The following is a 12,928-nucleotide window of genomic DNA, read 5'->3' as shown; positions in this document are numbered from 1 at the left end:
AAGGCAGGATGAAATAGATATTCATCCGTCATTTATCCGTTAAAGGGGAAGTTAGAATTGATATTTTTATTATTGGATTTGATTAATTAAATTAATCGATTGTTAATCATTGCGACCAATAGGTTTAGTCGGAACGAGAAACAAATTAAATCCTAAAAAAACTTCGGCCAAATGGCCAATGGGATTGGGTCAACCCTAATTTCTTAATAGACTTTTCTAGGGTTTTTGTGATTTAATAATTAAAAATAATTAAATAAATTAAATCGATATAATCGAAATAATCGGGAAATCTAGTCCTAAAACCTAGTTTTAATCCTAATTATATTTTTTAACCCTAATTGAATAAGTTAATCAAATTAAACATAATTAAATTACATTTAACCTAAATAACTAACTAAATAAATAAATAGAAAACCTGGGCATAATCCTGTGTGGTGTGCCTCTTGGTGGTCCATGGTGTAGCCTCCAATTCCCGTCGTTGGATCTCACGCTGGGAGATCTGACGGTTGAAAAATAAAGAAAAAAAGCACGTCGCACGCGGGGATCGAACCGCTGCTTTGATGGTGATAGGTATACGCCCTTTGCCACTCATGCTGCCATGACAACCTAATAAACTTGTAATGCCAATATAATTTAACACAAACAGAGTCAAGGAATAAAAATTAAAAAAACCCACGCCCCTGTCTTCATCTTCCTCGTTGGGGTTTTTCTTAAAACCCAGGGATTTCCGGCCACGGCTTTTACGCGTGGCCTCCGACCTCCATCCCCAATAACCTACAAATACCCAGTAATAAATCCAACACGATGGCCTAAAGTAACCATAACCGAACCCGTGAAACCAACAGAAGCATTAGTTTCCGTCAATTTCCCTTCGTCCCCAAATCAATGTTTCAAAACCCCAGCCATTGTCGCGGGTCAAAAAATGATCGCCACGAAATGGTAACAAAACAGAGTCGCCACCAAATTTTATTTATTCCAATGGGAATGGGAAAATATTGATAAAACCCACAAATGAAATGGACAAAGATGGTCATCTCAACCAAATTTGGGTTCGGGAGTCGGTTAAGCAAGGGGAAGGTATTAGCCCCCCTTACCTCCATCGTACTCGATGGGACCCATTTAGTTAATTTTGTGATTTATTGTTAGCTTATTATATACTTGCGTTCTAATTACTATATGGACAAGAAAGAAACGGGATTTGGGTTTTTTATTATTGTGCTCGCCAAGACATTTGAATCTTGTGCCAACATATCTTCGATGGAAGAATCAGAGTGATTGTAGTTCTAAGGAACTACAAATTTGTTGGTAGATTTTACAGGTCTAAACGCACTTGTGCGGGAAGACGAGTTTTTTGAATGGTTCGCACTTGGGCGAGATTTGCACTTGGGCAAAGAGAAGATGAGTTTTGAACTGAAATCGTTTTGTGAAAAAGTGGAATTCGAGTACGTAAACAATGGCTTAACAGCCATCGCCTAAAATACTTGAAAGAACATTTGCTAAATTGAGCTTGATGAAGTCTTTAATGGGATACAAGCATTCAAACAAAGGCTTAACGGCCATCGCATAAATGCTTGAAAGAGCAACTTGTACAAGTACGTACAAACCCCTCTTGGGTGGTGAAAGAGATTGAAACGACTCGAGTTTTGAGAAGTCTTCAATGGGATACAAGCATTCAAACAAAGGCTTGACGACCATCGCCTAAATGCTTTAGAACAACTTGTACAAGTACGTACAAACCCTTCTAATTTCATCCATTGTAGACCCAACTCAATTCGATTGTAAAAAGAATTTTCATTAGAAAAAAGAACTTGGTATTGACCAAGGTTTGTTATGAAAATATTCGCACTTGGGCGATGAGAGGGATTCGCACTTGGGCGAGGAAAAGAACAAATTGATGAGTTAAAATTATTTTTAGTGTTTTGTAAAAGAAGGAGGCAAATCGAGTTTGAATGAGTCCTTAATGGAATCTAAGCATTCAAACAAAGGCTTAACGGCCATCGCCCAAATGCTTTAGAACAACTTGTACAAGTACGTACAAACCCTTCTTTTCATCCATTATTGACAAAACTCGATTCGATTCTTAAAAGCATATTTGAAAATTTTGATTGTGACAAAAGAAGTTTGAAGAAGATACTTGGTGTTGACCAAAATTTATGAAGAAATTATTTGAAGTGAGCTCCACCATCGAGAGGTTTATTGAATGAAAAATATTTTTTTAGGTTTAGACCTTTATTGGTGAAACGGTTTAATTAACCAATTAAAATGTATTTAAATATTTAATCAAATTAACTAAAAAAACAACTAAAGTAGTCAAATTAAACATCATTAGTTAGTCAAGAAAACATTAAAACTAACAATAAAAAAAAAAGGTTGTGAGCATGAGACAAAAAAAAAAAACTTTGGCCCAAGACCTTGTACTGGACTGGGTCGGTTTGATCCGAACCCACTTAGAACACACACGGGTTGGAAAACCCTAAAAGAACAAACCAGTCTTTCATGAACCAAAACAAAGAGAAACTAAGTTTTTTTCTCAGCTTTACTCGCGATTTGCTCTGTTTCAGTGAATCAATAACAACACAAAAAAAAAAACCGCTCTCTTCCTCACTCGCTCTCTCGATGAAATTCAAACTACAACATCAAAAGCTCATACGCCAATCTCTCTCGATTCATTCTCTCTCGGTTTAGTTCAGTTATGGCCACAACAACAACAATCGAAACCAAACACATCCCTCTCGTTCTCTTTTGATTCTCTCACGGATTCAAGAACATATTAACATTCAAACAGCTAAGCAATCACAGCATATAAATCCAATTCCCAGCAAGAACCCTAAAAGCCCATTCCAATACGATTCCGAAGAGATTTACAAGATACAAATTTCAATCGATTGAAAGGAAAAATTAACGGAAAAGGAAAAACGAAAGAAAACAGGTACGTTACATTTCGACTTCCTCTTGATCTTCTTCGATCAACTTCTTCTGTTGCTTGAGCTTGTTCTGCGATTCTTGTTCGTCTTTCTTTCTGCGATTTGTGCGCTATTCCTTCTGTAGTTTGAGTTTATGTGTCTACGGTTTGTGTGTTTTCGGTGGGTATGCAGTGATGTTTTGTATGATTGTTTGAGGAGAGTGAGATTAGGTTGTATGTTCTGAGTTGAAGAGTTTGTTGTAGATGAAGGTTTTGTGTGAGGTTTGTTTAGTGAGGATCCGGTTATGGTGTGGTGGTTTAGGTTGTGAGATGAGGGATTGAATGGCAGGGTTGAGCTGAGTTTTTGCAGAGGTTTGAGAGGAAGAATGAGGTTTAGCAGAAGTTTTTTCTTCTTTTTTCTTGTCAATCGTTTTCCCCCTCTGTTGTGCCGATTGTTGTTGTTTATATAGTGTATAGGATTAGGGTTTGGATGAGAACTTGAGATGAAAATTGGGGGGAAACCGGGAGAGCATTTGAACACTTTGGGTGCTCTGTTAAGTTGCTTTTTTTTTTATGCAGGTTTTGGTTTAACTAAAATGGTGAAATTTTTGGTTTGTTGCTGCAGGTTTGTGGAGCAGAGTTTTGTTTTGTGCAGCAGACATGGCATGGGATGAGCAGGTTGTCTGGCGTGGGAAGTTTTGGTGAAGAGGGAAACAACATCTTTTTTTCTCATTTGTTTGTTTTTTCTGTAAAATGGGCCATGTTGTTCTTTTCAATAAATGGGCCTCATGGCTGCATTATTTTCTCTAACAATGCTAAAAATAATAAAATTAATGCATATAATACAATGTATGAATCCTATAGTTTTAATTTTTAAATTAAATTGATAATAACTAAATAACAATTTAATTATTAAATCAATCTAAATAAAAAATTCAAGAAAAAAAATGCAAGTTAATTTATTAACAAGGAAAACGCAAATGATAGAAAATGAATTCAAGATGCAAAACTTAATGAAAAATATGCAAAAATTAAAATGGTTACTAGTTGAAATGATGAGGAGTCGACTTTGAATTTCATACTAATAGAAAAAGACGTAACGCGCAAAGTTGAAACTTAATACGGATGCAGATGAATTAATCGATGCTAATGCGAGTGAATTAGATAAAAAAAACTTAGGTCAAAATTTAGGGTGCGACAGCCATGGCATCATGTTAGAACCGTATCAAAACTCAAATTAATTCATTCAAATCGCTTGCCCACAGGATTATGAACACGACTATGGCTTTTAAACATGGATAATGACGCGCTTATACATGAATTCGATTACAAAACATTTGAGACCAAACCTGGTCGTACGCTTTCGTCTCAGTGCGCTTTGGCCATCGAGGAGAGTTTGAGGGCAGAGCTGCTCGCGATGCAGTCAACAGCTTCCGTCTAGTTGGTGTCGTGCCGTTGTGATTCCGATGTTGCAGAACATTTGCACAAAACAAAAACAGATAATAAAACCAAATATTTCCTGCAAACAGAAATCACACAATACAAACTGGTTCCACAGAGTAAGTTAATAGATTCAAGTGATGATTTTATGGAGATTGAAATTGGTGTATGGTTATGTGTTATGATTGTGAAGCCAATGGTATTGTTAGTTTGATGGTTAGTGTGAATCAAAGTGTTTGATGAGAGATTTATTTTGATCAAAGCTTCAATGGTTTATGGTTGTATAAATGTGATATATAATGGTTAGGAACTTAGGGGATAGTTATGTACAATGCGTTAGAAACAAATGATGGTATATGTATAATGTACTGGATTTAATATGGGGGAAGTGGTGGTTAGAGTATGTGACTGTAAGGAATTTGAATCGGAGTTGTATCGTGAAAGGTGAGTACAAGAGTTAGAAAACCTGGTGGAAATTGTTACTGAGAGTGGAATAAGGGTTAAGATTGTTTTTTTTCGGCCCCTCCCATGCGTACAAAAGTCTTTTCTTTATATTAGTCAAAACTAGGGTTTTCTACACCTAATGGGCCTATTGCCCAATTAACTTAATAATTAAAAAAAACTAAAATTAATCCTAATATAATTAACTAATTTAATTAAATAATGAAGTTAATACTACTACTCCTAATAATATTAAAAAAAATCAATATCCTAATAATATTCTAACCTATTTAAACTCAATAATAATAAAAAAAACCTAAATAATACCCTAATATAATCTTACTTTAAGAAAAATAAATTAAACCGAATATTGATACCTAACCATAATCAAGAGGTAAATAATAAATTATGCGAATAATTATAAGAATGGATAAAACCCAGATATGGAATAGATGGGCCAGATGGTTGGGCTCGGGCACCTTCTAACCTTAATCCCCATTTTAACTCAGGGTATTTTATAAGAGGGTGGGTTTGACAATAGGAATGTCACACCCCATGACTCTTAATTTCGGCCCTTGATGAATTAAAAGACGCGGATTTGATCGGGCAAATTTTGGGGTATGACAGCTGCCCCTGTTCAATCTTCTTAAACCTGAAGAGTCGGATAGGCACGTCTGCCTATCGTGATCTAAAGGTAGAAGATGATTGAACATTGAGAATGTCCTGAAATTTGCATTTGTTGAAGAAGTTTTGTGGGAGATGGGCTTATAGATGCCATCCACGGTAAATACCCCTCTTTTTCTTGGATGTGAAAAAGATGCTTTTGAAAGGAACCACTGTGTTTTGGTTGTAGCACGGCCTGAAAAGGCAACCTGGATTTTATGCAATGTTAGGATGTATGCGATATATGATGCAGCGAGCTTCTCAAAATAAATGAGAGTGATGTATGTATATGCATTATGTATGAATGAGGTATGTTAGTTGAATGACGCACGATTGTTAGTTATGTTAGTTGAAGTATGTTAGTAATTCTGAAAAGAAATATAAAACCTTTGCGTGTTATTGATGATGTTTTGAAAGATATCACTACCGAGGGACTAACGTGATAAGAAACCCAATTGAGAAACCCTTTTGTAGATCCTTGTTGTAAAATCCTTTGTAAAACCCTGTTTGCCTGGAAAAGCTCCTAGAAAGGATGGAATACGTCTTAAAGAAGACTGCCTGGAAGGGCTCCTGAAAAGGACTGATAATATTCATTTGATTGTAGAATGACCACTATGTGGTTGAAATGTATTGATAACTCCGTGTAGAAAATCCTGATATGGGAAAATAAATCCCTGCACCAATAGGATCATTTGCTATGATTATAGTAAATCCACCTGCACCATTAGGATCATTGCTAGGGTTATAGCAACTCACCTGCACCAATAGGATCATTTGCGAGGGTTATCGCAAACTCACCTGCACCATTAGGATCATTTGCTAGGGTTATAGCAAATCCACCTGCACCATTAGGATCATTGCTAGGGTTATAGCAACTCACCTGCACCAATAGGATCATTTGCGAGGGTTATCGCAAACTCACCTGCTCCAATAGGATCATTTGCGAGGGTTATCGCAAACTCACCTGCACCATTAGGATCATTGCTAGGGTTATAGCAACTCACCTGCACCAATAGAATCATTTGCAAGGGTTATCGCAAACTCACCTGCACCAATAGGATCATTTGCGAGGGTTATCGCAAACTCACCTGCACCATTAGGATCATTGATAGGGTTATAGCAACTCACCTGCACCAATAGGATCATTTGCGAGGGTTATCACAAACTCACCTGCACCAATAGGATCATTTGCGAGGGTTATCACAAACTCACCTGCACCATTAGGATCATTGCTAGGGTTATAGCAACTCACCTGCACCAATAGGATTATTGGGTTTTACTGTAACAGTCAGACGGGAACTGACTACCAAACGAGAATTGGATTTTCATGTACCAGTCAGACGGGAACTGACTACCAAACGAGAATTGGATTTTGATGTACCAGTCAGACGGGAACTGACTACCAAACGAGAATTGGATTTTGATGTACCAGTCAGACGGGAACTGACTACCAAACGAGAATTGGATTTTGATGTGATTTTCCAGGATGAGAACTGGACTTTTAAATGATTTGGGCTGCTAATGAAAATTGGACCTCTGTGATATGTATATGCTAATGCTAATGCGTATGTATGTATGCTAATGCTGATGCAATCCCAAGACTTTATCTCCTTAAACCCATTGAACTTTGTTTAAACCATATTTGCACCTATACCTCGGCTATGCTTATGCCGGCTTGGTAATGTTTATGTATGTGGATAATGCTTATGCATATGTTGGTTGATGTAATGAGTGGAAACGAAGTAATGTCTTCTATAAGACTACCTGAAAAGGTTTCTGGAATGGATATGAATATTTGTCTTAAAGAAGATTACCTGAAAAGGTTCTTAGCAAAGAATGAGGAATGTCTTTAAAGACGACTACCTGAAAAGGCTGAAAGATGTATTTAAGAAGGACTACCTAAAAAGGTTCTTAGCAAAGAATGAGGAATGTCTTTAAAGACGACTACCTGAAGAGGCTGAGAGATGTCTTTAAGAAGGACTACCTAAAAAAGTTCTTAGCAAGGATAGAAATTTGTCTTAAAGAAGACCACCTGGAGAGGCTGAAAGATGTCTTAAAAAGACTACCTACAAAGGCTGAAAGATGTCTTAAAAAAGGCTACCTAAAAAGGTTCTTGGGAAGGACGATGATTTGTCTTAAAGAAGACTACCTAGAAAGGTTCTTAGAATGTCTTAAAAGAAGACTACCTGAAAAGGTTCTTGGCAAAAGAATGTCTTACAAAAGACTACCTAAAAGGTTCTTAGGAAAATAATGTCTTAAAGAAGACTACCTGAAAAAGGTTCTTAGGAAAATAATGTCTTAAAGAAGACTACCTGAAAAAGGTTCTTAGGAAAATAATGTCTTAAAGAAGACTACCTGAAAAAGGTTCTTGGAAACGATGACAATTCGTCTTGAATAAGACTGCTTGAGGAGACTCCTAGAAAGGATCGTGAGATTTGTCTTAAAGAAGACTACCTAAAAGGTACGGTGTAATGTATCGACCAATGTATGTAATGCGTGACTTATATGTATTTGCATGATGCTTCAATGATAGGTTGTTAATAACCAAAGCGTATATAGTTCGCTGGAGTTGTAAGGTTGTTGGATGCTAGCGCGATTCCCCAATACCTATTTTTTGAACTTTGAATATCGTAGTTAGGAGAAAGATTTGTTCGATGTTTGTAGAGTGTGAGAACGCCTTTTCCTTATGTTGTGCGCCTTGCCCCATTTTGGCTTTGTCGTATGCTTCGACTTTTAGATTGAAGGGGTATGCCCTTGATTCCTAGGATATGGAGGGTTATCCATAGTGTGCTATCCTTTTGAATTTGAATTCTTCCCATGTTTGACATGCCCCTGATTGCTATTGCTTCGAGATGTGACCCCAAGTCGATTGATCCTTAGGACGAATGCCCCTAGTCAATAGGATGTTCGATTGCATGCCCCTGTGATCCTTGAAATTTTTGCCCCCTGTTTAGGAGAACCCCCTAGATGTGGTTTCCCCCACTTCAGAGTCTTTATTAGAAATGATTACCTTTGATTAAACCAATTTCGAGATTTCCTCGATGCTAAGTGTGTATTCGTAGATGGCGTTGTACCCTTCGAGAAGTAACTCCAATGCGATGCATATGCAAGTTTTGAAATCGAAGTCCGTTATGAATTAGGACTGGATGATGAATGCTTGAAGAAGCGCAGTGGTTAGAAATAGTTTTAACAAACCTAGGAGTCAGTATAACAAAATTCTGCTTGATATGCTTTCGTAGTTGACCTTGCCTCAATTAGGACTTTTAAATGTTGTAACTTGGCCTGGTTCATGTTTTAAGAAACAATGGATATAAGGCTCAAAAGTTATTTGCCCCACCCTTTCTCCTTGATGTACTCCAAATCCTAAACATTCGCTTAATCCAATGAACGTGCTTTGTTTGTAAGAGAATCGTTTTAGTTTCGATGTTGAGCAGAAAGCTTTAGTAAAAATTCAAGCATCGATGATGAATGTGGTAGAGATCCCAGCATTATTGGGAAGCTTCGATGATTTAGCAGTCACAAGGTTATCCTTGGTATTTCGCCTTTGTTTTGTTTTTTATCCCTTATTTTTGCATGATCCAATTCCCTTGAGTTTGATCCATCGGGATGCCCTAAATTTTGCCTAAGTCATTTGGTTTGCTTTTATGGAATTTTCCATTTTGACTTAGCGGGCGTTTTTCTTTTGAATGCTCCTTTTGAGATTGATCCTTGGATATTGAATGTTGTGACTGCCGTGTTGACTTTGATTTGCAAGCTTGGAATTTGATACATCCTCGATCTTGAATGATATATCTGAGGAAGAAGATGTTGTCTCCATTGCTCCCTCATTCTTGGATGAATGCGGGGAAAAGGATATGCGTGAACCTTTGCTTTGCCTGATCCTCTTGACAATCAAAATACACCATTGAATTAATTGAAATCTACCCTGCCCCTGGTTAAAATCAAGGTTTATTTGAAAAGCAGAAACAAACTCCAACTCCTGGCTCGAGGGGGTGACGAGGGATTAACATCCTTATATCTCCACTATTTGGGAATTGAAGCAATGCCTGTACATCCTCGGCTCGGTCTTACCTTGAAAGCATATATTTAGCTGGACTTAGTTATTTGTATTCGTCATTCTCCCTCAAGTTTGTTAATGATTGGGAGTGATAATTTGAAAGATAATTTGAAATGGAAGGTCGTAGTAATGCAAGAGTGGAGCGAAAGAATTGATTTCAAAACATGCATGATTATTTTATTGAATTATTATTCGAAAGGTACAACGTTTTACATCAAATAACACTTTGTGATCGTAGAAGTTACAACTTGAAATGGTAAAACCTATTGATCCTAGGGACAATCTCCTTTGTGAATCCGTTGCCCTTGTTTTACTCCTTAGTTCGTGGATTTGTAGAAGTAAAGGGTAATCTCGAAACCTTCTTTGGGCACGTCAAACCTGTCGGGAATAGATTGTTAGCGGTGAGTTTTCGTCGTATCGGAACTTCATGAGTTTCCTTTGACTGAACCTCTTTTGCTTTTTCTAAGGATAGTATCACACCATTCGCAATCTTCGGAGTTCGTATATTGATGGAGAAAACCTATAACCCTTTTGCCCTTTGGTGTGGAGTTAACATATGTTGCCTTCCCTCCGTCGTAGTCATGCATCTTTGTTCAGGGTATTGCCCCAGTTGAACTGAATCTTGCCCCCAGGTTATCGTAGAGCGTCCTTGTAAGTTTGCTATGTTCATAGATGAACCCCTTTATGGCTAGATACCCCTTGAGTGTATCTATGAGGGAACTTCTTTCTTGAACTAATCCTTGTTTGGCGATAACCTTTGTTGTATGGAAAAGGCATGGGCATGTAATTGGCATGGCAGAAGGCATCCTTTTTTTTGTAGTAAGGCCGAGATCGTTCTCATTAATTTATCCTCCTTTCTCCATATGTGATGATCCTCTTATTTCTTTGGGAGTTTCGGGAAACCGGCTAGCACGGTAAGTATGGATGTGGGCGAAGGTAGAAATGCAAATGTGAATGTAAATGTATGAATGCATGAAAATGCGAATGCACGCGTATGCAAAGGACTCCTTTATATTTTTTTTTGTATATTATGACTCCTTGTATGTAATGCATTGCGGACGTGCGATAGATATAATCCTAAGGATAGCCTATGCGGATTTAGGGATAACATTAGACTCTAATGAGATACTTGCAAGCTAGATGTTATGACACGTTGATGGGAATCCCTTAGATTAAGTGGTACGCGGGAAGTAGTAGCTGACGACCGTTCAGGACAGTCACCAAGTCTCATGACCTTCGAGAGGTCGTTCGACATGTACTTACGAAGTTGTCCCTCGTGGGAAGGTTCTCTATGCGGAACACAACCTATCTAAGGACGATATAAGACAAAGTGAACTCCCTACAGGCTAGGGATTGAAGACGCATAAATGGAAGTCCAAACACTACAAGTCAGAGGATGCGCGAGAATAAACACGGGTTAACCGTTCAAGACAGTTACCAGCTCTCATGGCCATCGCGAAGCCAATCAACGTGCATTAATGAGGATGCCCTTCAGGGGAAGGACACGTTGTTGTAGAAACACATGGGTGTAAAAGAAAATCCCTATTGGCTAGGGGGTTCGTAGAAGCAAGCACAGAGTGACCGTTTGAGACAGTCACTATATCTCATGGCCATCGAGAGACCAATTGACGTATGCTAACGAAGATGTCCTTCGTGCGAGGGATGCAATTTTGGAAAGGAATCCCTATAGGCTAGGGACGAAAGATGTAAGCACGGGGTGACTGTTTAGGACAGTCACTGAATCTCATAGCCATCGAGAGGCAAATTGACGCGCGTAAACGAAGATGTCCCTAGTGAGAAGGACACGTAGTTGTAAAAATACAAGGATATAAAAGTAAAATCCCTACAGGCTAGGGAATGCATAGACGGTGATATCCTTCGTAGGAAAGACGTGGTCTTAGAAATTAGAGTCCCTACAGGTTAGGGACCACGTAGGGATACCTGCAAAATTGAAACGGATAGATATTCGAAGTATATAAATTGCAAACACATGATGAGCACAGAAGCACAAAAGTCCTAGGTTCATAGGTTCGACGTAGCGGCTCTAGGGAGCCTACCCTTTCCATGGGAGTGTTCTAGAAGGTCTCATGGGGTCGTTCGTAGCCGCCAAGACTTTTTGTCTCTTTGGATTTTAGAACAACTCATTTTATCGATGAGGTTCGAATTTTTGGGGTAGGTTCTCAGAGAGATCAGCCAAATACCAAGTCCTGCCCTCAACAAAGTCAAGCCTCGTATTGGACATTTCCGGATATTCAACCCACTCTGAGTGGAATTATCAATAAGACTCGTAGGCGATTCAAGTCCCCCCTGGTCTTAAAGATAATTCCCACACTTAGGTTTTAACAACAGTTTATATATAACCCAGAAGATGTAATAGGAATAAAAATATTCAATTAAATAAATATTTAATTAAATTACAGTAATGAAATTGCAAAGGAAAATAAATAAATAAATAAAATTTAAATATTTAAACTAACCTCGAAATCCGGCCGCTTATAATAAAAAACAATTATTTAAATAAACAGGTATTTATTTAAACTACTATAAATAAATAGCATTGCGGTAATGGAATTGCAAAGGAAGTAAATAAATAAAGTTTAAATATTTTAAAAACTAACCTTGAACTCCGGCTGCTTACAATTTAAAATGCAATACACAACAAATATTTAAATAAACAGATATTATTTAAATAAACATGTATTTATTTAATTGATGTAAAAGGTGAAATAAATAAATAAATGAATAAAAATAAAAATTAAATATTTACAAAAATAAATAAACCCTAAAATTGGCGAACTAGCCAAACCCAATTTTTTTTTTGCCAAAAACCTAAATGCTTCGCCAAAAACCTAAACCCTGCAAAAACCTATAGGGGCATAATAATTCACCATTATAGTGTTTCCCCAGCAGAGTCGCCAGCTGTAGCAACCTGCCCTAAAAATTAGACCTTTAGAGTCGCCACCTATTCTGAAGGGCGAATAGGAAACCCTACGCAGTTAAGAGATCGGGGTAAGTTATTATAATCAGGTGGAGGGAAGGTGTTAGGCACCCTCAACCCTTTCCTATTGGCTTTGAATCTAAGGTAAAGGTTTATGGCTAAAATGTTCAGGTTTAATAGCTAAGTAAGTGAATAGGGGAAAGAATGAGATTTTATGGGAAGGGGACTCGCCTTGGTTATCCAAGTGCCTACGTATCTCCTTATGGAGAATCAGAGTCAACGTAGTTCAGGCACAGGGTTGTACGCCTTTGAATTGATTATGGAGGTGTTTGAAGGCTTTTTGAATGGCCTATCGTAGTTTGAATTTGATTTGAAAGGCATTTTGGATTGACTTGTCGGAAAGGATGAAAATCCGTAGTATCGTGGTTTAGTGTGTTTTGAATGTTTAGGCGTACAACCCTGATTTAATATGGCACCGTTAGATGCG

General features: G+C 37.7%; 1 long non-coding RNA gene across 1 annotated transcript; it reads left to right on the top strand.

Moving 5' to 3' along the window:
• Positions 1–2,501: 2,501 nt before the first annotated feature.
• LOC131612302 (uncharacterized) lies at positions 2,502–3,750 on the top strand. Its single transcript, XR_009287343.1, has 2 exons — positions 2,502–2,929; positions 3,528–3,750. It is a non-coding gene; the product is annotated as an uncharacterized LOC131612302 (long non-coding RNA).
• Positions 3,751–12,928: the final 9,178 nt, after the last annotated feature.

The sequence above is a fragment of the Vicia villosa genome, linkage group LG6 (genome assembly GCF_029867415.1).
Source record: "Vicia villosa cultivar HV-30 ecotype Madison, WI linkage group LG6, Vvil1.0, whole genome shotgun sequence".
NCBI classification, from domain to species: Eukaryota; Viridiplantae; Streptophyta; class Magnoliopsida; order Fabales; family Fabaceae; genus Vicia; species Vicia villosa.
The sequence above is the reverse complement of the archived record's forward strand: the minus strand, read 5'-3'. Positions and strand labels throughout refer to the sequence as shown.